Here is a 24,276-nt window from a genome sequence, read left to right on the forward strand (position 1 = left end):
TGGCGTTTTGTTATTTGGGGGTTTTTCCCCTCTGCAGTTACATTTTCAACCAACATAAAGCAGTTTTCCCTTCTCAGAAAACAGCAGAATTTTAAGCCTAAATCAGTCCGTGAGACAAAGATAAGCATCTTCTGCTTCATGATTCTGATTTTGCAATTTCTGATTTGTAAAGCTACAAGCCAAGTGATGAAACCTGACACCCTGGACAAGCACCAGCTCCTGACAGAGTAAACAAACTTCCGCAGCCATGGGACTGAACTCTGCACTGTTCCCATTTGCTATCCAACTTCCTTGTGGATAAAAGCACCAAATGGATTGCAATACATGCCTGAGCACTGCTGGTTTAGATAATTTTCTACAAAGCATCTCTTTTTAGATGTTGCACTTCTAATGCAAATAAGCAACAAAAGGAGGTCACTAACACCTGACCTTTGGTCTAAAGACAGTTTTTGTCCTTGCCAAAAGCTTAATTCCTTCAAATCCCCTGGGGACTCTCTGCATGAATGATTTTGCATCTGAAGTTCCTTACCTGTACTTCATCTAAGTCTGAGGTAACAAAACAGCAAAGCTTGGTAAATTACTCTAGATTCCAACACCTGGGAGTGAGGTTTGCAACTGAACTGGACAGTGATGGAGTGCACTGCTGCTCTTTATCCTGGTTTTCTTCAATGTAGAAGGGTTTTGTTCCTCACTGAGGAATGATTACCCTGAAAGCTAAACCTGAGCACTGACTTTCAGCTCCTCACCTGAGTCACTACTCTGCAGTGTTGTCAAAAATGGGGTTTAAACACTGAGATAGTAGTAGCATCCCTTCCTTAAAGGTGTGATTTCTCAGCTCTCCTCTATCCTGTAGCTGCTGGATTACAAGCCTGGGAACCCTTGTATTACAGGACCCCACCTAACACCGACTGAATTTCATCAGAACTCTTCTTGGGTCAGTAAGCAATCCAGGACATAGTTTGAAATTACCGAAGTTATAAGTGACAGATCATTTATCAGTAATAACCTGAGGACAAAGCCAGTGGAGTGCAGAACCGAGCGCCTTCCCCATTCTTGCACTCTACAGCACTTAACAGATTTCACTAATAAAAGCAGATTTAACATCTAAATACATGTAATCCCTTTAATGAAAGTATAACCAGAAAATGTTAAATTATTTTATGTTTTATATGCAAAGATCATCCATATGTAGCTATTCTGAAAAGAAAGTTTATTGGAAACCAGACACAGCACATCCTGCAAGCCTGGGCTCAATGGATGAACATTTCCCAGCAGCAGCAGACCCAAACTGGAACAATTTCAGCCACCACAGACCTGGGTGTGGTTCTTTTCTTTTTGCAGTTCATTCTGCTTGCCCTGCAGCTGAACTTAGCCTATTAATATATAACACTAAGGAAAGATTTCCTCTGGAGACAGCAATGCACATGAAACAATAGGTAGCTGTATTATTTTCATTTTACAGCAAAAGCAAGTGGTCACATAGCAGCCCTTCTGGTCTCCAAACACCTCATCCTTTAGAGCACATTCCATTTTACTGGGATCACAGGAGATAATTTCTCCCAAATCAGGCACAATAGTGGTGCAAACCAGCACCTTCCTCATCTGCAGTGTTAAACAAACGTGAATTGGAGTCTCCAAGAACAACGTGCTGCTTCTCTCAAGCATGTTCTGAAGTACCAAAAATTTCTACAGAATATGACAGAAATGTGATTTGAAGACCAGCTGGTAAGAAACCAACACAAGAATACCAGTTAAACTGCTACTTTAGTCAAGTTAATTAACAGTCTTAATGATCCTACCAAAGTCAGAGTGGTAGGAAACACATATTTAGATCTATTGGTTTTACACTCTGAGGGAAATACTTTTACAGAGAGGGTTGTGGTTGGATGCGGGTGTATTAGGTACAACCAGTCCCTGGGGGTAACAGTACAAACAATTCCTCTCAACATTTGAGCTGCACCATTATTCTGTCACTGATGTGACACTCTCCCTACAATCCCACCCCCCCCTCACCAATAAATGCTCAGATAAAAACTCCCACCGCCTTCACCAAACGGAATCACTTCCTCATTACTGTGGTAACGGCACATTGAGCTGGAGGATCAAGAAAAGATGAGCACAACCTTTTCAATCTACTCCCTGTGACAACTAAGAAAATGCTTTCTACCACTTTATGCCAGGAAGATGACAATTAAACTGCTCTGGACAGCAGCCTCGCACATCCATCAGAATCATCAAGCAAAGTGGTGCCCAGTTCAGAGCTGCACTGGCCTCAGGCAGGCAGCTTTCCTGCTTCTCTGGATCAGAAAACGTTTCAGCACCTTGCAGAGTGAAACTTGAAACTGGGGAAATGATGGACAGTTTTAAACACCCACACCTGACAGTCATAACCATCATTCGTGCTCATTCACATGTATCTGGATATAAGGCAGATTTTCAATAGAAATCTCCATAATATTAGGCTGCCTCTGTGCTGTAGGATAATAAGTTCTTAAAAATAACAATTCAAAGACTCTGAAAAGTAGATTTCTCTGTCTACATTAGTTTCTCTTCACGATAATACTATATTGTAGATGTCACCTAAGTCTATCAGCTGTATTAACATTTACATCACATATTCCAATATCACTGATTCATCCAGTTTCTCAGAAGAATGTACCTGCTACTGAAATTTGAGGAAAGACTTATAGCCCGTGTGATATTTCCAAGATCAGAACAGCTTTGTACTCACAAAAAATGCAGAATGATCTGGAATGACTCTTCAACACTCACAAGACAAGTTAAGACTCAAAATTGTAATTGTACATTGTCAAGTGAAAAAATAGTTTTATCCCAGAGTTTCTTTTGGGGTTTTGGGTTTTTTTTAATTTTTAAATGTTTTTATTTTCCTGAACTATCTTCAATTAAGTATTTTTAGAACTGTCTTTTAACGAAGTTATAAAGAAGAAAGAAGAGCACATTTCCAGGCAACAAATCACGACCTGGAAGGTCTCAATTTACTGAGGTTCTTTTAATAGCTTGAACCAAAATCCACATGACTCATTTTGTCAAAACTAGAATTATTAATATTAAAAAGGGGATTAACATGATAATTATTCCCGACACCCAAATAAGTGTCCCTCAATCTGCAGAGACATTTAAAAACTGAAAGAGCTGTCAGTCAGATTGTCCTGAGTAGAATGACACTGCACAAAAAATTTCATTAATAATAGGAAATTTGTTCAAAGTGTCCCAGACCAACTGTTACTCATTAAAACCAACACTGTCCCTTTAATAAGGCAGTAACTTGGCGTGTTTCCAGAATTTCCACCTATCTAGAATTGCAAAATAAACAGAAAAAAAAAGGAATTCTGAAAATCTCTAACACATCACCACAGTTATTGGATACAACAAATGTGACTTCATCTCAGAAGGATACACAGCACTTCCTGCTCTGTGCAGACCCCATGCTCTGAATTAAAACACACACACACAGTGTTCTGGACAAACACAAATGTTTAAATGTGAACCACAAGTTCAATATAAGAAGACCACAAGGTACACGAGAACTCCCAAGAGCTACAGGCAGTGGTTTAGGCATATGCTTAGTCCCATGTTTTACAATAACCTGCCAATTTTTTTATGTCTTGGCATTTGCTGCATATTGCCAGTCTTTTGAATTAATGTGAATTCAAGTAGGTGGAATATATCATTCCAGGGAAATTCCATTATAACTTATCATAAATGAATCTTACCACCTACTATACCATCAAGTTCCTGTTGAGCCTACGGATTAGTTCACTCAAGTATTTAACTTGTTTCTTATTAAAGCATCTGAACTCTGAAATTGTACATTTTCCAATACTTGGAAGGCACTCACAAGGAACTCACTTGATAAAAATCAGTTATATTCTTGCACTTTCAGCTCACGATGACTGTACTCATGTGCTTCTATTTTTATTAGGATATTTTGTCAGTTACTAATTATTTGTACATCTTCCCTGATTAAATAAAGGACTGATAATCCAAATCACAACTTTATGAAAAATAACTTGATTAAAATATCACAGTATTGGAAAATATGAAAAACAACTTGCATGAAGGATATATTTATATTCAAATAATATTCCCTAGAGAACACACAATTTCTTCTCTGAATATCTTGACATTTCATCTTCAGTTTTGGCACAGAGGAAAAAAAGCCCAACTTAAAAAAAAAACCCAAAAACAAAAACTCCAGAAACAAACCCAAAAACCAACAGTGACAATCTGCATATGTTGATTAAAATTAAACTCACCCAGGCCTTGCTAGAGAGAACTCAGGATGGATTCCTTCATCCAGTTCAAAACAGTTCTCCCATTTTGGCATGAGCACAGATCTTTACTAACTGACTTCCAGACTAACATGGCAATGAAAATAATAAAAGCTTTTCTCAGCAGCCTTCATTTCTCCTGAAAACTTATCGGTGGATGTTAAAGTAATGCAAAGTGAAAAGGAGCCACACAAGTCCCCGGCCACCATTCTGGCAGTATTCATCAGAGGCACTGCCTAGCAGGAATTCAGGAGTTAAATATTTTGACTTTGACAGGAACATCTGTTTAAGCCATTTGCACATTTCCCTTGTGACTATTTGTCCACCAAAAGCTGGGCTAAAGCTAAAGGTATTTTATATATCAAGAAATACCTGCAAAAAGGGAGAAAGCAAGAAGAGTAAAAGACAAGGAAAAATGGGAAGAGGAACACAGAAGCATCCAAACAATAACAGCAGCAGGAATGCCCAACAGAAGGATATTCCCAAGAAGACAAAACCAGCAGGAAAAGTCTCAGAGGAGAAAATGAGAAAGTAAAGAAGAGATTAATCCAAGCCGGAACATTTGGACCCACATGCAAACACAGCCAGCTGAAAGCACATGACCCTGCCTCCGAGCAGACCTCAGGGCTTGAGTCTCCATTTGTTTATTTTCTCCAGGAAACAAAATAGGTTTCAATTCAGATTAGGATGACAATGAAGTTTTTTACTGTGCTACTATAATTCCATAATTCACTGCAATATCACAATCCCATCAAAGAAGTCCTCAGTTTAAAAAGTGAATTCTTGTTACACCCAACACAAGAATTAGGATTCAAGGAATAAAGTCTTTTTGATATGAGATATAAGGTGGATACGATCATGATTTTATTTTTATTTTTTTTTCTTAATTCAAGACTTAAATGTTTCTGATAGGGAAGAGCACATCAAAATCCTTTCTTCTTGTCTCCATCCACCTGGAGTCAGAACCCAGTTCACGAGAAACACAAGCTGGATCCTGGAAACATTTACTATCTAAGGCAAGTTTGGTGTTTACAGTCGGATGAATGAAATGCAGCAGTCAGCCCTTTGAGCACACAGAGACGCACACACGAGTGCATTTAACTTCAAAGAAAGCATTGCAGGGTATGTGAGCACATGCATGGCTCTACTTTAGCACTCACAAACATCAGACTTAAAAACTCACGTGGTGTGAGTTGTAGGTGATCAAAAAGTAATGGGCCAAATGTAATTTAACCCTTTGAGCTGCACATGCGACTGAAACCCAGTTTAACTGAAACCACTGAGCTGCACGTGCGATTGAAACCGTAAGTTAGGCTCTTTCCTACGTGCCAGAACCATTGTAACAGCTCCAGCTGCCAAAAAGAACAACTTTTGCTGCCCTCCTTTTGTGTTCTCCATTTATCCCACATTTCTCAACACAGAAACCCACTATTAAGACAATGCTGTTCAATAAAGAGGCAGAAAATGTACAATGTTTGTTTAGGTTTGGATGTGTTGGTTTGGCTTTTTTCCCCTGGAATACCTTGCTGATATTTCAAGAGTTAAATCAAAGCCTGAAGCATTCCAGCAATCATCAAAGCTGGCACAAGGTGCTCAGTGAGAACATGTAGGCAGGAAGAGAGGAACGAGGAGATGGGGGTGATATGACTCCCTGTTTCAGCAGCTGTGAGCTGCTCAGTCTGTCCCCCGTGCTAAGAACCATGCAGATAGTGGGCAGATAGTTAGAAGTTTTTCCTTTTGCTTCAAAGCCAAGTAATTAAGTCAGACTTAAGATGGTAAAGTAACCACAACAGAAAACAGCACCTACACAAGATAAGAATCGCCTCACCTTCACCTCTGAGCTCTGCCGTGCAGGAGGTGTGCACACAGAAAAAGCTCTGCTCAGACTTTCTGTCTAGTCTTAAAGAAGTTGAATGAAACTGGTGTTATACATATTCGTCATCAAACTATTCAAGTCAATGTTGTAGTTAGAGGAATAAAATAGAGGGGATTTTTTCCACATGAGACTTAAGGAGACATTCTAAGCCCTTGCTTTAAGCAACAAACTTTTCCTATAACTAATGCAAAACAAAACCATCCTCCATAGGGCAACTCAGAACAGGAATCTGGGTCTGAATTGCTGGTAGAAGAACCTTGCTTTCTGAAGAAGCCTAGGAAAGAATCATTTAAAATACCTGCATGTTTATGAAGTGTGATCCCACAAATTCTGAAAAGGAAATTGCAAAATTGCATTAGGTCTTTGCAATCCAGTGGGTTTTTTTCCCAGATACATAAAAACTAAAACACTTCATGAAGATTTTCATCCCTAAGGGACAGTTGTAAATACATAGATTTGACACAGACACAACCCTAATTTATTTTTTTTCTTTTTCACCACTACTGATACTAACTACTCCTTCTATAGAGTGCATTCATCTACATTTAAACAAAGTCTATAAAGCCTTCACTCAACCTGAGTTTGCCCTACTGCTATAAAGGAGAAGATACAGCTCCTGTTAAATCCTGTCCCGATACGTTCTGAGAAGGAGGATATAAAATCATTAACAGAGAACAAACAATTGTTCTGAAGTCCTAAATTGCTGTGAAGTTTTTTTTTGAACTTATACTTTTTCCTAAAAGCTTAAGCAGGTAAAAAACTTATTTAATGAGACGAGGAATAACTTCCCCTCCTCTACTCTGGGCCTACCTAGAAACAGTTTGGGTAACCATAAGGGAACTATTACCTCTTCTCTCGTCTCTTCCTCCTCCAGCTGATTTATGTCACTGCCATCCTCTGCATAACCAGCTCATAAAGGCTTCCTCACAGTTCTAAACCTGCACGTAGAACACTCTTTCCTATAGACAAAAGTGAAGAAATGTTAAAAGAAATTGCCTCCAAACACAGTCTAAAAATTTCTGCTGAAGTAAAAGTAGTTGGAAACATGGCAAACCTGTCCCTCTAAAAGTTTTGTTCTAATCTTCAAGCAAGTCAAAACCATTGGAAGAATGTGACTAATAAAGAAAAACAACACCTATTTGTCCTTACCAGTAAAATTTACTGTACTGACAGCATGAAAAGGCAGTTAGTTAATATTTGAACATCTGAATTGCTCTTCCACTTTTCTGTCACAAAAAAAAAAATGACAGGCACCTTTTATAACCGTGAGAATGACGTGCAGTGAATCATATTTAATATCAGCCTGAAAAATTCTGTAGTCATCTAGGACACTAAGCCTACTAAAACTTCCTATGCATGATTTGTAGATCATCCAAGCTTGAATGATCATATATATTCAGGTATGTTATGGAACATAAAATAAGTAAATCATTAACTATTCAATTACATATAATGATATGTAAATTCCAGGAGATTTAGTGATAAAATATCATTATAATGATAAAATAATCAGCTTACAAAAATAAAAGGGATCACAGAATAACTGACTTGAACTGCATGTATTTAAAAGTGGTTCAAAGACATATAAATCTGGGTTTGACCCCATAAACAGCTCCCAAGTGTGGCAAAGCAAGGCCATGCACTGGAATTCAGCAGATACAAGACACCATACTGGCATCAAGACCCAGCAATTCCACAGCTGCTTTTGAACAGAATTTTAACACCCTTAAAATTAACTTTTTTTGACAACAGACATAACAGATTGCTGAGTAAAATTTATGTCCCAGTTGCAAAGAGGTAAAAATAGCTAAATTGACTCATGAAATATGCCTGGAATACTGGCTCTACTACCTCTAACAACATAACCTGCCCTCAGACACATTTGCAAAATGGCTCTGCATGCACATGTCAACTCTATAGACAGCAGCTTCAATTTATGTTTATACAGCTAAGTCATCAGGGAAATAATTAATTTTAGCCTATTACTAAAAAGTACAGTAAATATTCTCAGTGTCTTTATTATTTTACCAGATTTTAACAGCAATATCAAATCCTTCCTTCAGCCTGCTACCAAAAGCAGCAAACGTGCACAAGAACTAGGAGTTTGGCTCACCCATTATTTGGCAAGCCCATGGCAGAGCTATTTCCCCCAAACACTTTCTCTCACCCACATGCAGTGTGGGGAGGGGAGCTGTGTTGACATCTCTCTCTGAAGTCTCCTGACTCAACATCTGTGCCATGACTCCAAACATCAACTTCACCAAACTCTCCCCTTACAGTTCACCAAAACTGTGGCATGCCTGGGGCAGGTGACCTCAGTCCTCCACCCTGCTCCTGTGCAAACACACACAGTCTGCAGTTTCATTATTGATGTTTACTTTCATTTTAAAGGTTTACTAGGATTGATTTTGCACACTATCTTGTTTCACTGATACTGTGTTTGGCTTTTGATAGCAGCAATGGCTGTAGCAACAAAAACAAATCCTACTAAATTACTACCATAACATAATAATGGTCTAAATAATATATGCCCCATTACGGGCAAGAAGATTGATTAAGATGGACAGCTTGAAAGACATGAATACAGCATTATTAATCATTACCTGAACAAGGGAAAATACCCAAGCTTGTGGTCCGAGCAGAAAATAATATTTGAGAATTAAATGTTAGTGGTACTAACTGCCAAAAGTTGTTCATTTGCAGTGGCCAAGTTGTACTTTAAAATGACACAACTGACTAATTACATTAGGATTCAAGTACTCCCCTATCCTCACACGAGGTCACAACAGGACATATTTTTCCTTCTGCAAGAAAGCCTTGTTCCAGTCACAGTGTGGGATTGACCCATGTTATTGTTTCATAGTATTGCTGAAGCATTTTAAGACAAAAAAAACCCTCAGCACCATGCACCAATGCCATTGCAGTTTGCATTTTTTGATAACCATTTACACTAATAAAAGGAAAATCTTCTGACCATCTGACAATAATCTGTAAAAATAACACTAGCCTTTTGTCCCAGGGATGAGGTGGGTGGTGCACGTTCCACAGCTCCTGCTGCTGGGCCTGGCATGTCCTGTTCCTTCACTGAGGGGACAGCGAGACAGAGCTGCCTCTCCCTGCTGAGATGGGGATAAATCATGTCAGGGGCAGAGAGTGGAGAACAGCCACACTCAGCAGAGCAGCAGCCTGACCAGTGGCCCTTAACCTCCTCTTTCCATTCCTTAAAGGAACACAGCAACTGCAGTCCCTGAAAATATCCACAAATGAGACAGGGTTAAAACCAAAACAAGGCCTGTGTGCCTTATCTTAACATCTTACTATCTCATCAGATAACAGAATCTGACAGAATTTCTTGGGGTTGTAGCTCTTGATACCTGACACCCTTGAGACATCACTCTTAAAGCAGGAGCCACCTGTGTTGCCTCAGGTGATTCCACAGTAGCTGCAGAGGTTCTTCAGTCCTCCCAGGCAAGCAGCAAAAGCATAAAGTACTACAAGCTGATGTCATGTGATGGTCTAAAGTCATTGACTTGATGGTCTCCAGCTTGTTCTTGTTGATTAATGAGAGAGATTACAGCTGCAAATCAAAACGGATTTGGAGAAAAAAATTAAAATCCCTCCCTGCCTGCCTGAGAACGCCACAGTGTGAATTGCGCCCCCTCTATGCTGCCTCTATTCTTTGCACTAACAGAATCTTAATTTCCTGAACCTTAAATTAACACCAAAAATAATTTATTTTTTTTTTCAAAAGAGCTGAAAAACCAACGAAGGAATCAGAAAACATTGCTTGTGTTCTTTCACAGCACGGTTTTCTCCAGTACTCAGAGGAATATAAAAGCCAACTATGAATAGTACTGTGGTGAGCAAGAAAATTGCATCAATACATACACTTCCTTGTTCTCCCATCTATATTAACTGCAAAGAAAAGCTGTCATAAGGGGAAGTAGAACACTTACATTGCTCAGAATCAACACTGGCAGCTGGCATGTTGAAACCAAATGTAAGGGGGTGTAGGCAGTAAACACCATAAAAACATTTTTTTTAATTTCAATTCTTCTTAAAAACTAACTACAGTCTCAAATGTTCAAAATGCAGGGATCGGTTTGCTACCCTCAACAGTAGAAGGCAGCATGGGGATACTTGTAAAACTTGGAGAGATTTTGGGTTCCTCTTACATGTAGCCCAGATTTTCAGCCTTTCAGGAACTCCAAGATGACATGTGCATGTGCCTTCTATACCAACATGAAAAATATGTTTTATTTAAGAAAGATGAAAAAAAGCCTAAGATTTTAATGCAATTACTTCCTCAAGGAAGTAAGGCTTTAAAAGCACCAAACATCACAAGAACTGACAATGCTTTAAGCAGGCATCTCAACAAACCTGTAACTATTTACTTGTCTGGTTTATAAATGAATCATATATAAAAATTCCTTCAAATGAGCAGAACTGTGGAGTGGTTGGGACATAAACATAACTCATTTTAATCTCAAATTCTTAAGACTCTTATCTGATAACAAAAAAGCCTCTGAAGTAACTTAGTCATACAAACATGTAGAAATTCACATGATCGCATCTGACACCAGGATCTTCCCCGGCACAGCCAACTAACTTCTACATCTCATCCTCCAGGAAAAAGAAAATAAACCCATCATTCCACTTAAACTCTGCTAGGCACGGAACATTACTCATCTTCAAGTTCTAAAACACAGTAAATGAAGCACAGAGATGATAATTCCACATAGGTGTAGTGCCTACCCACAGTCTCTCCCCTGCAGATAATGCTCCTGACTCAATTACAGCTCCGCACAGGCACATACAACATCCGCAGAAGCAGCCTGACAAAGCAGGAAAAACACAACTTAGCTCCAAGTTTGAAAAAAATGGCAGGCAGACCAACACAAAGAAGAAACCCTTTCTTAATCAGTATAAAAAAACTGCGAAGATTGGCAGTAGAAATTAATGCGTGTCGCTATCAAAAGAATCTCTAAAGTTACAAGACTGCAGGAAAGACAGCCTAATTCCTGTTTCAAATGCTTACAGCAGCTAGACCTACACATGACCAAATTCAGTATCTATGTCACTGTTAATCCATAAAGAGCTCATGTCCTTCACAAAGAAAATCATGGAAACCTGGAGGAAAAGCCTGACAGAACACAAACCTCCCACTCAACCTCAAGGTTGAAGACAATGAAGACAATGAACAATGCTCAAAACACCTCAAAAAGTAAAGCTACACAATAGACCACAGACCTGTGTAGAAGCTAATGGGTGGAAACTCCCATCACCACCAGACTCCTCACACCTCCCACTACTACCAGAAAAGAGGAAATGAGAGCAGGCATTTGGTGGTTAGGCTTGGGACTGAGACCAATGAAGTCCTGCTATAAAGTGGGGCTGTGACAAAAAAAATGGCAGCAACAGCCATGGCTGTTTTCTGTTCTGAAATTACATGTTTGTAAAAGTTGTCAACTTTGCATAAATGAGGTATCTGCCATCAGGATTAAAATCAGGTTTGCTGAAGATAACAGGTACTATAGATATGGTCCTTCAGCTCACAATAGGTTGTTACACACTTGTTGAAAGCAATTTTGCACCAGTCTCAGAAATCTCCAGAGAACTAGTTCTTAACTTCCACTAGAAAATTTTTGCTTGTATTTGCTGCAGAAAATTTTATCTCTAACTTGTGTTTCTAATGTGCATGTTCAAAGTCACATCACCCTTTACCGTCATCCTGTCACATGGCAAAAATTAAGTGGCCCCAGGTAAAGTAGGTTATTTATATGTGAAAATACAAGACAAAATCCAGCTGTGGGAGGCCCTGGTAGTTCATCTTCTCCCCAGAGATCTCCTGGAACAAAGCAGTGATTTACCATGGCACTGGGAATTATTGGGATGTCTATCCAGCTACCAAAGAGATGAGATGTTCTAAACTCAGCTTGAGACTGTCTTCTTTTTACAAAATATCCAAAGGCACATTTCAGAAAAATTGATCAGAGACAGTAATGCCCTTTTCCTTTCCAATAGTTACCCTGTAATCACTATGAAATCCAGAATTTCTTACTATTTACTTAGAAGCTGAAAGAGATGATGACATCTAAAGGATGTTCACTAAGAATTGATTTTCATCCCCCTCTCAAATCCACTGAACTTAAAATGGGTTAATAAAGCCTTCTGAGCTGCATGAGAATCTATTCTGAGGAAAGACTCCTGCTGTAGGAGCATTTCCATGCATGTACCACAGCTGAGTTGTATAGGAAAAATTACAGAAATTTGGCAGCAAGAAAGTCTCTGTACCAGGAAACACTTCAAATTTCTAAAGTCACATTAATAGCTGAGAAGACTCTCCATTTCATTTCCTATGGATCAAATTTTTACTCAGTCCTAATTCAGCTTGAACCCATTGACTGAACAAAGACATGAGAGGCAAAGCTCTTCAGGTCTTGCAAAATCTTCTACAGTCCACATGAGAAATGACTCTTTGTTTCACACAGACTTTGACAAAAGTGATGCTCTAAATAATTGAAATGCAGCTGTAGTTAACTAATGGTTTGCTGCAATATTATATGATAAGGTCACATATGAAAATAGACTCTCAGACCATTTATATGCCATTAAATACCAAAAGAGCATGAAATTAAATAAAATATATTTTTAAGCACTATTTCCAACACTGGAAGTATTGAAATGAGGAAACCTCCTTCCCACAATTAGCTTCTGCTTTTTCTCCTCTCATTCAAAATAGTTTTAGTTTTGCTTTTATAATATGATATTCATGAACTGCTTATGCATATAAAACTCCTCCAGGTTTCAGCATAACAGCAATCTACACAATTTTAAATGAAGTACCTCAAACAATTTATTACAGCATAAGAGCTAATCAGATGACATTCTGTCCCAAACCAGGAAAATATTATTTAGATGTTCCATCCAAAAAAAAAAAAAAAAAACAACCCCACATTTAATCATGCATAAGAACATGTAGCTGTGCAAAATACTACATAGTTTAATTTGCAACAGAAGTAAAAAGGAAATTACTTTAGATGACTCTGTTCCTTTGCTTTCACCCAAACTGTGATTAGCAATATATCTTCTAGAGCTCTCAATTTTGAAATAAATTTCTTCAAATTAGACTCTCCAACTATAAATTAACTATTGACTGATTTATATACATATTATAGCCTTTCCAAGATGATGTCAGATAGAACAAGTGAGGAACTTTGACATTACGACTATCAAGTGAAATGTTCTGGAAAGAAGCTGGACATCAAATGGGTGGAATCTGGCTTTTCAGAATGCAGCAATGTAAGAGTTGGGTCACAGCTCCTGCAATGCTGCCACCCCTGCTGCTCACCAGGGTCTGACACCTGCCCAGAGAAACACCCGGTTACCACAGCACCACAAAAACACCGGGAATTTCATCACTGCTTTCAGCTAGAACTGAATGAGGTCATTTAAGATGAAAACATGAGAGCAATTATATATGACCTGTGTGGGTTAAAAAGTGATGACAAAGGTCTGCCTTGAAGTATGGAGGGGTTTTCTCGGTTCCTACACATCACACATTCCTGTGCTGCAGCCTATCCCTAAAATATCTCATTTTAACACAAGCACAGCACTTGAATAAAAGCCGAGCCCCATCACCCAGAGCAGAGCAGGGACAAGGGGAGCCCCGGCTGGCACCCAGAAGGAGCCGGTGAAGGCCTCCAGTCTCGGGCAGCCAGCCAAGGCTGAGACCTCTGAGGTGAGCTCACTGAGGCCGCGGCAGTGACCACAGAGCTACGGCGTTCGGCCCCGTTGTAAAACAACATCCGTGGTTTCTAAGCCAGTAAAAAATGTTTTAACCAAAAGCTCAGTAAAGGCTGAGGACACCTGAGCGCAGCTCCCCGCCGGGCAGGTGCTCACTCCGAGCTCTGGCGCCTCAAACCCCGGTGCCTCCCCGTGTCCGGGTAAGCAGCGGACGAAAGGCTCCCAAAGCCCAACCACCACAGGAGCTCTGCCGCAGCCCCTCCCTCAGCACGGCACCGAGCCCAGGTGCGGAGCGGAGCCTCGGGCGGGGCCCAGCGCGGGGCTCCCGCTGAGGGCTCGGGCGTTCCCACACGCGGCCGCCGCCGCGGGAGAGGGGAAGGGGGACAGCGGGGAGGGGACGGAGCCGGGGAGAGCGCGAGCAGGGACAGCCACAGCGGCACCTCCGGGGAGGGGCAGCGGCAGGAGGAGCAGCAGAGGCAGCAGGCAGGTGAGGGCGGCCGCAGCTGGGCCGGGGCGGAGCGGAGCGCGGGGCGGGGCGGGGAGCGCCGGGTCGAGCCGTGCCGGGCACACACTGCTCCCTCCCATCCCTCCGCCCGCACTCCTTCGCTCTCGCTCTCCGTATCCCGGGACAGTGCCCGAAACTCGGTGGGGGCCGCGGCTCCCGACGGCTCCTCGGACGCGGTGAGTACCCGTACCTGCCCCCGGCGCGGCGCTGCCGCCGCCCGGCAGTTCCTGCCCCGCCTGGGGTGAAGGAGGAAGCGAGACGGGCTCCGGCTCCCTCCGGCCCGCCCGGCTTCCGTGGGGCGCCCGGCGGGCAGAGCGACGGGGAGGGAGACTGAAGGTCCCCGGAGCTCAGCCGCAGTCCCCTGTGTGTCCCGGGCAGCGCCTCGGCGCTGGGGTGGGGCGGCAGGCGGCGGGGCTGTGCCCCCGGCCCGGGCTGCCTCCTCCGGAGCCTCCATGTTGGGCTGCGGGGAGGGGGCTGCGGCCCCGGCCCGCCCGAGCTCCCCCCGGGTGCTGCGGACGGGACCGGCCGCTTCGGAGTGGGGAAAGCCGCGGGGGCTGCGGGAGGGAGAGCGCTGTGCCCCGTGCGAGAAGGCGGCGAGATCCCCGGGGTCGGTCCCGGACAGAAACGTGGAGTTTTCTCTCGGCAGAAATGTCAGCTTTGATACCACCAACTTTTTTCCTAGCCAGCCGCCCCGACTCTCTGTTTCGGTCTCCGTGCCACAGTGAGTTTGAGCAGATGAAATGCACAGTCTTTTAAATGGTCGGGTTTCCAGCTGAATGGCGACAGACAGTAAGAAATGAAGGAGCAGGAATGCCTGATGCTTTTGTGTATGTACATGCCAGGCGTGCATCTATTAGAAAACAGTTTTCAGTTCATCGCTAGAGAATTCCCTGTTTGCATTAGGGCATGAAATATTAAAATAATTGGATTACAGCATTCTGTGGTTACGTCTGACATCTCTTTACTTGCGGGCCCTGTCTGTTGCACCACTTCACTTCTGGGTTGTCCAAGTAGCACAGAGCAGAGCGTAGATCAGGACCTAGGAGCTCTTGCAGGCAGTTTATGTGCAAGGATGAAATTGTCCTGTATCCCATCCCTTGATACGTACAAGGGGAGAACTGACTATTTTGACGTTTCTCATCCTCACCTTGGATTTCATAATAAAATGCAGGGGTGTGCTTTAATTTAAGAAATTATTAAATGCTAGTGTTTTCAGTTTCTTTGACCCACATAGTTTTACTATGTTTTGTGAAATTGAATACATCCCATTTCTAAGGGTGTATGATTTTCAGAATGAAGTGTATTACTTTTGGAACTTGGACAGCTAAAAAAGCTGAAAAGTGCAACAAGGTATTTCACTAGTTATAGTGAAATATTGCCTATAATATATTATTGCCTGTTCTGCTAAACACAAAAGAACGTAGGGGGAGCCCAAAAGAATTAAGATTTGGGAATCCTATGAGATTTCAGTCCTACATCTCATAATTCAGATTTAGGTATGAAGGAATTGCTGCCACTCAGTGGCTGATACAAACATACAGAAAAATATATTCAGTTACACAGATGGTGATGTCTGTGTGGGTAATGAGAGAATCATAAGGTGATTCTGCTCAGGCAGTATCTGTGACATAATTGATCAGGAAGATGCTTGTATTGTTCTCACCAGAAAAGAGCTCATTGTTAATTTTTTTGCCGTTTTGTGCTTCGTTAATTATAACCCACCTTTTAATTAGACATAATCATCCAGTAGGGTCATATTTTTTTATTGAATGGAACAGTGAAATAGCATAATAATTTTTACTTTTTGATCACACAGCATAGATGAAAAGATACTCTGTACTGAAGGAATTATTCAGAAACTATTTCTAAACTAAAAAATTTAAATAATTTTCTAGATACATTTCTTAAAAAGAAATCTTTAGAAGAATGTCTCAAAGAGAACTTTGCTAATTGATGCTACATAGATCTAGGAAGTAACAATAAATCTTGGAAAGATGCTATCTATTATTAATTACTGATTTCCTGGGAAAAGCACAGAAGCTTTCAGGCCTCTGAGTTTATTTTGATGTCTAAAAGCCACAGTCATTACAATTAACGTCCATTCAGATTAAGTCCCATTCCTGGAAGTGTTGAAAGCCAGGCTGAACAGGACTCGGAGCAAGCTGCTTTAGTGGAAGGAGTCCCTGTCCGTGGCAGGGAGATGGGACTGGATTATCTTTAAGGTCCCTTCCAACCCTAACCAGCCTGTGATTCTGGTGAATACTTCAGGCCCTAGCAGTTTAAACTAACCATCCATCCTTTTTCCCATTGGAAGGGCTTTGCTGTCACCCTGCCTCTTTGCAGCAGCACAAATCTGCACTCTGCCCCTCCATAGCTGGAACTCAGCTCTGGCAGCTGTTCCCACACAGAGGAGCCCCTTCCTCAGCTCCCACTCCCCAGCTGTGCCTGGAGGTGGGACTGTGGCAGGTGTGGATGTGCCAAGTTCACTCAGGGCAGCTGATTTCCAGGGAGCTGCAGTGGCCCAAGCCCCAGCGTAGCCTGTGCAGTGTAAATACACTACAGGTGTTGGCCAGCGCTGAGGTATGTGCCTGGATGTGTTCATTGACACAGGTATTTCAGTTCCCCAAAGCTAACTCAGGTGTGTCTCTTCCTGATGCAGTCCCAGTGCATTGTGTGCCTGTAGTCCACCGTCCCTTTCACTGCATTTGCAAAGTATGTACTTGAACTGCTGCAGAAAGAATGGTGGAAAAAATAAATAGGCTGGGGATCGAACTGTTTGTTGTAAATGAGTCAGAGCTGAATGTGAAAGATGACAAGAAGGGATTTACCAGTGGAGTTTGGGGGCTAGCTGACTTCATTAGGAGCCAAATTCCTCTGTTAATCATCTGATGAGAAAGATTATGTGACTTTTTACTCTGGGGTTATCCTTGCATTGAATGGAGCTGCCTAAAAAGCACCAAAACAGTTTGTGTTCCAGTAGTTTTTTAACTGCTGCTCTGTGGCAGAACTAGTCTTTCTCTGAGTCTGCCTTTATCTGCATAATCCCAGTGCAGAATTTCTTTAGAGCTCCATTCTGAGCCAAAGGACAAGGAGGAGGAATAAGGAAAGAGGGAAAGCTGCATCCATTCAGGGCCATTTGGGTAGCACATTAACAGTAATCATTCTGCATCCGCTTGGCTGCACTTTGCAAAGATACAATTAACAGGAATGAGCCTGGGAGAGCTCTTTACAGCCTTGGTAAAATAATGCTGAAGTGCCCTGTGTTGTGTTCTCATTTCAAAGGCAGTTGTTTCTACCCGAAAGAGTTTTTACACTTTCTTAAAGAGGCACTGCCTCTTCAAGCCAAAGCTACCCAACAGGTTTTTATGGTATTTGAGTACTTTAGCAGAAATCTGCTCCATATGAAGCAATGTATTGCCTTTAACTCTGCAGGACCATCTACGTTATCCATACTGCCTTTTTGCCTGGAAGGTGCAGTGGGGTGCTGTTCCTGTACCAGAGACAACAGGAAAGTTAGAGAAATGAGGGTTCTGGCACACAGGAGTACTGGGAACTGCACAAATCTGACCTTGGCAAGAGTCGTGCAGGATTTATTTCTGGTCTGCTCTAGACTAGGCTCTGTTATTACACGTAACATTGCTACAGAGGATAGAAATGTGAGGTGTATATCTGTGTGCTTAAATAATTTTCTGTTGGCACTTTTTTCTTTTGATTAAAATTTATGCAAGTGGAATATTATGTCTGCCTTTCAGTGACAGCAAGGTGCCCTGACATCCATGAAATTATGTTTTGAACCTGTTGCTTTTTTTCTGATTGACAACAGAGATGACAGTTTCTGACTAAAAGATGGAAGTGATGCAGCACAGATTTATATCAATAGCTACAAATCCAAGAGGCAGGCCATAAAGTAAACTCTTTGCAAATACTACTCAAGCCAAGAAAGTGCATAAAACCACAGAATACTTTTTATGGTATCCTTTTACTGAAATTAATGTGTTTTCTGGTAATTGCTTTGCCATTGAGTGCAGTGCTCTATTTGGAAAAGTTTATTTAAGGATACTTAAGCATAGTTGGTATTCATATGATAATAATCACCATCCTTAAAGTCTGGGAATGACTATCACAGATAACTTCGTGGAACTAATCCATATTAAGCTTTTGACTTTGGATGATACTTGCCTGACTGCCAAGGGAGGAGGGTGTGTGCTTGCCATCTCCTCTCATTTAATCAGCAACTATCAAACTTAAAAAAAAATAAGCAGCAGTACCTCTCTATGCCTCAGAGGTTATTCTGAATTTGAAGATACTACCTGTTTTTGAGAACCAAGCAGATGTGTAATGTGTATATATATCCTGCTATTTCATGTACTTTTGCTTAGAGCTGTGGGCAGGGTATGGTCTTACTTGATTGAGATGTAACCAAGTGGTTTTACTTTTACCCACTGGGAGTGGAGTCAGGAGAGCTCCTTGGAGACTGAATAACAGGGCAGGGTATCATTGCTCTGGACACTGTCTGTGGCAAAGAGACCCTCCTAAAACAGGCATTCCCAGACCTCTCCGTAAGGGTGTCCCTTTTTCTGAAGAGGTGCACATGAGCTGGCGTCCTTTCCACCCCACAGGACTCAGAGGAGTTATGTGAATTACTGTCTTGTTTCTCACCTCGTGGATGGCTGAAAAATCTCTAAAATGTACATTTGTGCATTAGTGGCTTTGATTTGCATTTTGCTTAGTCCTTTGCAGTTCTCATAAATGATTTAGGTATTTATGGACTTGTTTTAATCCTGGCTGCCTTTATTGACACAGTGCATCTTGAATGCATTAAATCTGAACTTCAGCTTATTTTCCCACACCCCTGAGCTATGAAGTAATTCATGCTACTGATCTAGAGCTGGAAGCCCAGACCTGAGTTGGTTTAGCCTTGTTGTTTATTTTGTGATGAATGTGTATTGATGAGATGACATAGAGAAAACTGTATGGCTGTTTAGCACTCAAGTGTTGAGCTACTCTCTGAGTGTTTGATTTTATCTACTCCTATCCCCATCAACACCTATTTATTTAATAGAGATCTAATAAAATCCTTGTATGTATACTTGATTCTTACTGTGTTCTCTGGTTTCTTGAGAAAATGCAGTTTAAGCTTTGCCATGGCTTTCCTGCTGAACGAACTTTTGAAATCTGAGTGCTTTTCACTTTGTTCATCATCATTTCACAGATACTTAACTTATTTCAGTGTACTGAATGTATCAATGTGCAGTATGAGGAACGGCCTAAGGAAGAAGGATTTTTGGTTGTAATACCAGATTTTTCTTTCTGATAGTAAAGCTTTTATTTTTTTTTCAAGATTTAGATGCTTGAACACGTGGATAGATATGTGAAAAGATCAAAACTGTCTTAAGAGCCAAACTCAAGGTTAAGCTTGGATTCTGAAGTATGCCTTTGTGTGGTAAATTTTGAGTACAAAGGTAGCTAAGCAATTGCTAAGACATTGTTTGATGTTTGAACTATGCTTTTCTAGGAGACTGTATTTGATTCTTGCTTGAACAAAAGGGGGATCTTGTATTTCTTCCTTAAAAGTAGCAGTCCCTCCTTTTCAAAAAGTCCTGTGTGCAGAAGTTTGGTAGTAATTTATGGTCCTACCAGTAACAAGCACTGCTCATCATATGCTTTTAACTTGTGTTCTCATGGAAAAGTAAGATTAATAGACATAGTGCAATAACGTTGAAAGACTGTCATGTTTGAAATATGACACTGACTGCCCTGGATGTTTTATCTCAAGATGTTTATGATATGTTTTGGAATGTCTCTTGCAAAACTGCATTTTGCTGGTGACTTTGTATCCAAATTGGGTATTTTGTACCTCACTGATTTCATTACGGCCTGTTTAGAAACTGTTTCACTTGCTAAGGAACACCGTTATGTGTCTTAATATTTTACTGAAAAAGTATTGTGAAAGTAAGATTTATTCTTGCCTATTATCTAATCTGTATCTGTAAGAATGAGCACTGATGGCTGTCTTACATCAAGCAGGTGCAGTCAGATTCTATAATTTTGATAACGAACTCTGTTTAACTAGATCCGAAACCCTTAGTCAAACAAGTATCTCTGCAGGTGAAGGAGTAGATTTGACTATAGATGCTTTCAGTATCGTTGGATTTGGGTTTTTGTAAAGAATTTTTTAAATAGTCTGGCTCCTGCACTGGCTGATCAATGATGATTACATTTCTTCCCATCCAGTGTGCTGGTCTGTAATGCTGTGCTCATGCTGAGCTGTGAATTGCTCAACAAGGGTTCAGCTGTTTCCTTAAGTGTCTGATGACTGTGGCCTTTGCTGAACTCAGTCTCACTAATGACTTGGGGGTGCTGATTGCCAAATATCCAGAGCAGATTAGTGTGTCAGGGAGTTGTGAGCCCTCTCAGGTTACATTTGCTTACATTCCTCAGCAGCTGACAGGAGCCAAAAGCTGCGATTTCTGTTTGACAAGTTTACCTAAGAAGCAGCATCCCAGGAGCAAGAGCTTCTTCCGGTGGACCTTCACTTTGCCAGGTAACATAAGAGCTAAAATTCAACCAGGTTTGCTACAGACTGAATGTAGTGAGCCATTGGCACTGGAACATGTCTTCTCCTGTTCTCTTGGCTGAAAAGAAGATGCCAACATCCCCAGCTACCACATTCCTTCAAACCTAGCACAAGTTAGGGAAGGAAAGGTTAAAGCAGGGGTCAGCAGACAGCATTTGCCTAGAAAAAATCGTGTTGGGGAACCAGAGAGCAGGAGATACAGCTCAAAGCAGTATTACAACTTTGGCAGGTATCATGGCCCCAGCTCTGCCCGGTGAAAGAAACATCTCCTGTCATACAACATCATTCCACTGGGGATTCCTCACCTCTACATTAACAGAATAGAATTTTCACAAGGGAATGTTGCCAGGTATTTTTTCCTGGTGGATTTTTTTTTTTTTAGTAAAGGTCATTTGAAGAAACATGTTATTCGGACCAAGAATTTATAGGTCTCTGTTAATCCCTGCCATGTCTGTATGAGGTTCTTAGACCTTCCTTTCCTTTCTCTGGTTTTCTTGCCCCCTTACAGTGAGGGAATCTGCAATTAATTTATACCTCTCAGCCCATCTATAATTGTGGAGTATCTATTGTGTTGCACATACACCTTAGAACATGTTAACTATTGAAGGTCCTCTGGAATTCTCCCCGTTTATTTGGTCTAGTTTCAGCAGAGGTTGGTTTTTCTCTCCAGGAATTCAGGGTGTGTCTCTCTCTCATTCCCTCAGTAGTTTCAGCTGTGATATTTTATCTTCCCTGCCTGAGCCATGGCAGCCTGAGCACAGGTTCCCCAGGGCTACCTCTCTGCAGGGTAGCCAGTTCCAGAGAAGGGCGGTGTTTGTGGCACGTATGCTGCATGCTGTTCAACTGCTGTCACTGCAGCTGCACTGCAGGCTTGGTGTGCAAACACCTCATGTGGCTGACCTAGTGAAGCGCTGTAGGGGTACATGTGGGCTCATTTTATTGAAAATTAGAACAAGTTCTGTCCAAAGTAAGTGAGAATGCTCTGTTGCAGCCTATATGGGTTTTTACTCAGCAAGCCTTTCCATGTGGCTCTATTTCCCAAAAGATGAAGTTGTAGGATCTGTACCACAGACACCCCACATGTCCACTGAAGGGAACATGGGGGTTGCTGACAAGGGAAAACCTGAATGCTGAAACTGCCATTTGGGCAAGAAAGTTGATTGATTTCTGTTGTAAGGCAAGAGCAGGTGAGAAAGAAGTAACATGAGTGTAGACATGGAGCTGGAGCGTGGCAGGGGCAGCCCAGAGTGATGAGAGATGCCAGGCTCTGCAATGCTGCTCATCCACGTCACACCCTGTGCTACCAGCCCTGCTTCTGCTCCATCCTTGGGATCTCCTCTCCAGAACTTCTGTAATACAACCCGAATGCTCTCACTAGGGCCAGGGTGGAGAGACGAAGTGGAGCTCTGGTTTGTTGCTGTATCCTGGTTTTTGTTTGTTTAATTTGCAGGTTTGCTGATTTCTAGCAGTGCCACTAAGATTTTTCAAGGCAACCCCATGGTTTTAATGTAATCTGTACCATTGCCTGTCAGATTGATTTTTCTGACCTATTTTGGGTCTTGCAATTTGGAATTAATGTTGCTTTCCTTTTCCAGTGGGTGGCAGTTGAAGCAAAGAGAAATGTTTATTTGCTTGAAAGTTTATATAGATATGGATTTAAGGAGAAGAAGCCAAAATAGCCCAGTTGTTCATTGTCTCTCCTTATGGTGAATTCTGTTCATTTTGTCTTGTGTCTTGCAGCTGGAGAAAAGAACAAAAACCTCTTGTGAGCAAAATCTGCTTTCAGTTTCAATCTCCTACTTCTTGTGTGTTGTTCTGTACTCATTTCCTTATTCTCTTACCAGTTAATAACTGTGAACCCAATCTTTCCATCTCTAGAACTCTGCATTGCATAAGCCTCCTTTCAGAACTTTAAAGCTGGGAGCTGCTGACTATTTGCAGCAAAGTTTTCACCTTCTCAGAACTGTATTTTGATTTTGAATGTGAAATAAAATAGCATTTCTTTCTCCTTTTAAAAAGCAAATTTTGACAAGGAGTCTTTAATATTGATTATTTGAAATTTAATATGTATTTTAACTTTAATATCTGCATCCTTGCAGGGCCAAATTTTAACTGGAAATTACTTTCATGCAGATTTCTTGTATGGAGTTTGTGCATGTCATATTCACAGCTGAGTTCAAGCATACGTTATTAAAATAAGCAGTACTTGGAATCCAGTGTGCTAGCTAAAGTGCACATTAATGCATTTAGTAAACAGTTCTGAGTAAAACATTAATATGCATTTATAGGAATAGAAATATATTTTAATGTATAAAATACTGCAGTTCTAAGTACAGTAGAGATTTAAGTTAAATCCATTCTTCTAAAATTGTAAGATATATCACTGCTGAAACCAAATGTGAGGTTGGTAATTATTGTTGAAGCAAGGAGCAGAATTTAATGAAATTTAAGAAGAACCAAATTTCTTTTTTTTTTTTTCCAAAATACTAAAAGGACCCTTCCAGGATTTCCTGGTGCTTTATTTTGTGGATAAATACTGAATGTAACATAAAAAGCAGGGGAAGACTTTTATTTTAGGGACTTTTTTCCGCTAGGGATGAACTAGTCATTCATCTTCTGTAATGTATAATTATCTAAATTGGCAATTAATCTCCATCTTTTCCCTGAAGAAAATGAGCTCTTATATAGGTATTTAATGAATGAGTCAGTTTATCATAGCTAAGCCTTGTCTAAGTGTATGTGCCAGTTCATTTTAAGTCTGCTCTTAAATTGATGCAGTTAAATACAAAAGCTTGTGCAAACACAGTAATTCTAAACGTTTATAAACTGATTTGCTGCTTGTGTGGGTACAAGTTCTGCTGCTGCTGTGGTTGATGGATGAAACTTGCAAACTGATTTAGGGCTCTAAATGGAAAAATATCCAAGAAGAAACCTTTCTTCCCCTTCTGGTCAAGTGAAATGACAAGGAATTAATTAGCAGAGCAGCAACAAGTTGAGCTTTGGTTGATAACAAAACAGATTTTACTTAGCAGCAGTACTCTATGGCTATAATAACCTAAAATGGATTTTTTTTTTTACAGTAAAATGTACTCTGAAAGTCATGACATAGCATTATCTCAGCTTTGTCAAAGGGACACACTCAAACAGAAAATTACTCCTTTGGAAGTCATGACTTGTTCTTTTTCTTCCCTTTTTTTTTATTATTTTTTTTGTTATAAGACTATAATAACTTCTATAATGACTTTAATGCAAGTCAGTAGAAAAAAAGCCCTCATTTATT

General features: G+C 40.9%; 1 protein-coding gene and 1 long non-coding RNA gene across 13 annotated transcripts in view; one reads left to right on the plus strand and one right to left on the minus strand.

Annotated features, from left to right (window-relative positions):
• Positions 1–1,189: 1,189 nt before the first annotated feature.
• LOC147651028 (uncharacterized) lies at positions 1,190–11,003 on the minus strand. The gene is made up of 5 exons (XR_015274868.1): positions 10,924–11,003; positions 9,543–9,745; positions 9,176–9,415; positions 7,016–7,127; positions 1,190–1,722 (listed from the first exon to the last, which is right to left on the minus strand). It is a non-coding gene; the product is annotated as an uncharacterized LOC147651028 (long non-coding RNA).
• A 2,851-nt stretch (positions 11,004–13,854) lies between these two features.
• PRKCD (protein kinase C delta) overlaps positions 13,855–24,276 on the plus strand; it is a 60,062-nt gene continuing 49,640 nt past the window's right edge. Inside the window, exons 1-2 of one of the 12 annotated variants that reach the window (XM_086845608.1) lie at positions 17,060–17,131; positions 20,861–20,963. The gene's annotated coding sequence lies outside the window, so the exon portion shown is untranslated. The other 11 variants (XM_086845612.1, XM_086845606.1, XM_086845614.1 and 8 more) reach the window with 11 other exon arrangements.

This window comes from Cyanistes caeruleus, chromosome 11 (genome assembly GCF_971803275.1).
Source record: "Cyanistes caeruleus chromosome 11, bCyaCae1.hap1.1, whole genome shotgun sequence".
NCBI classification, from domain to species: Eukaryota; Metazoa; Chordata; class Aves; order Passeriformes; family Paridae; genus Cyanistes; species Cyanistes caeruleus.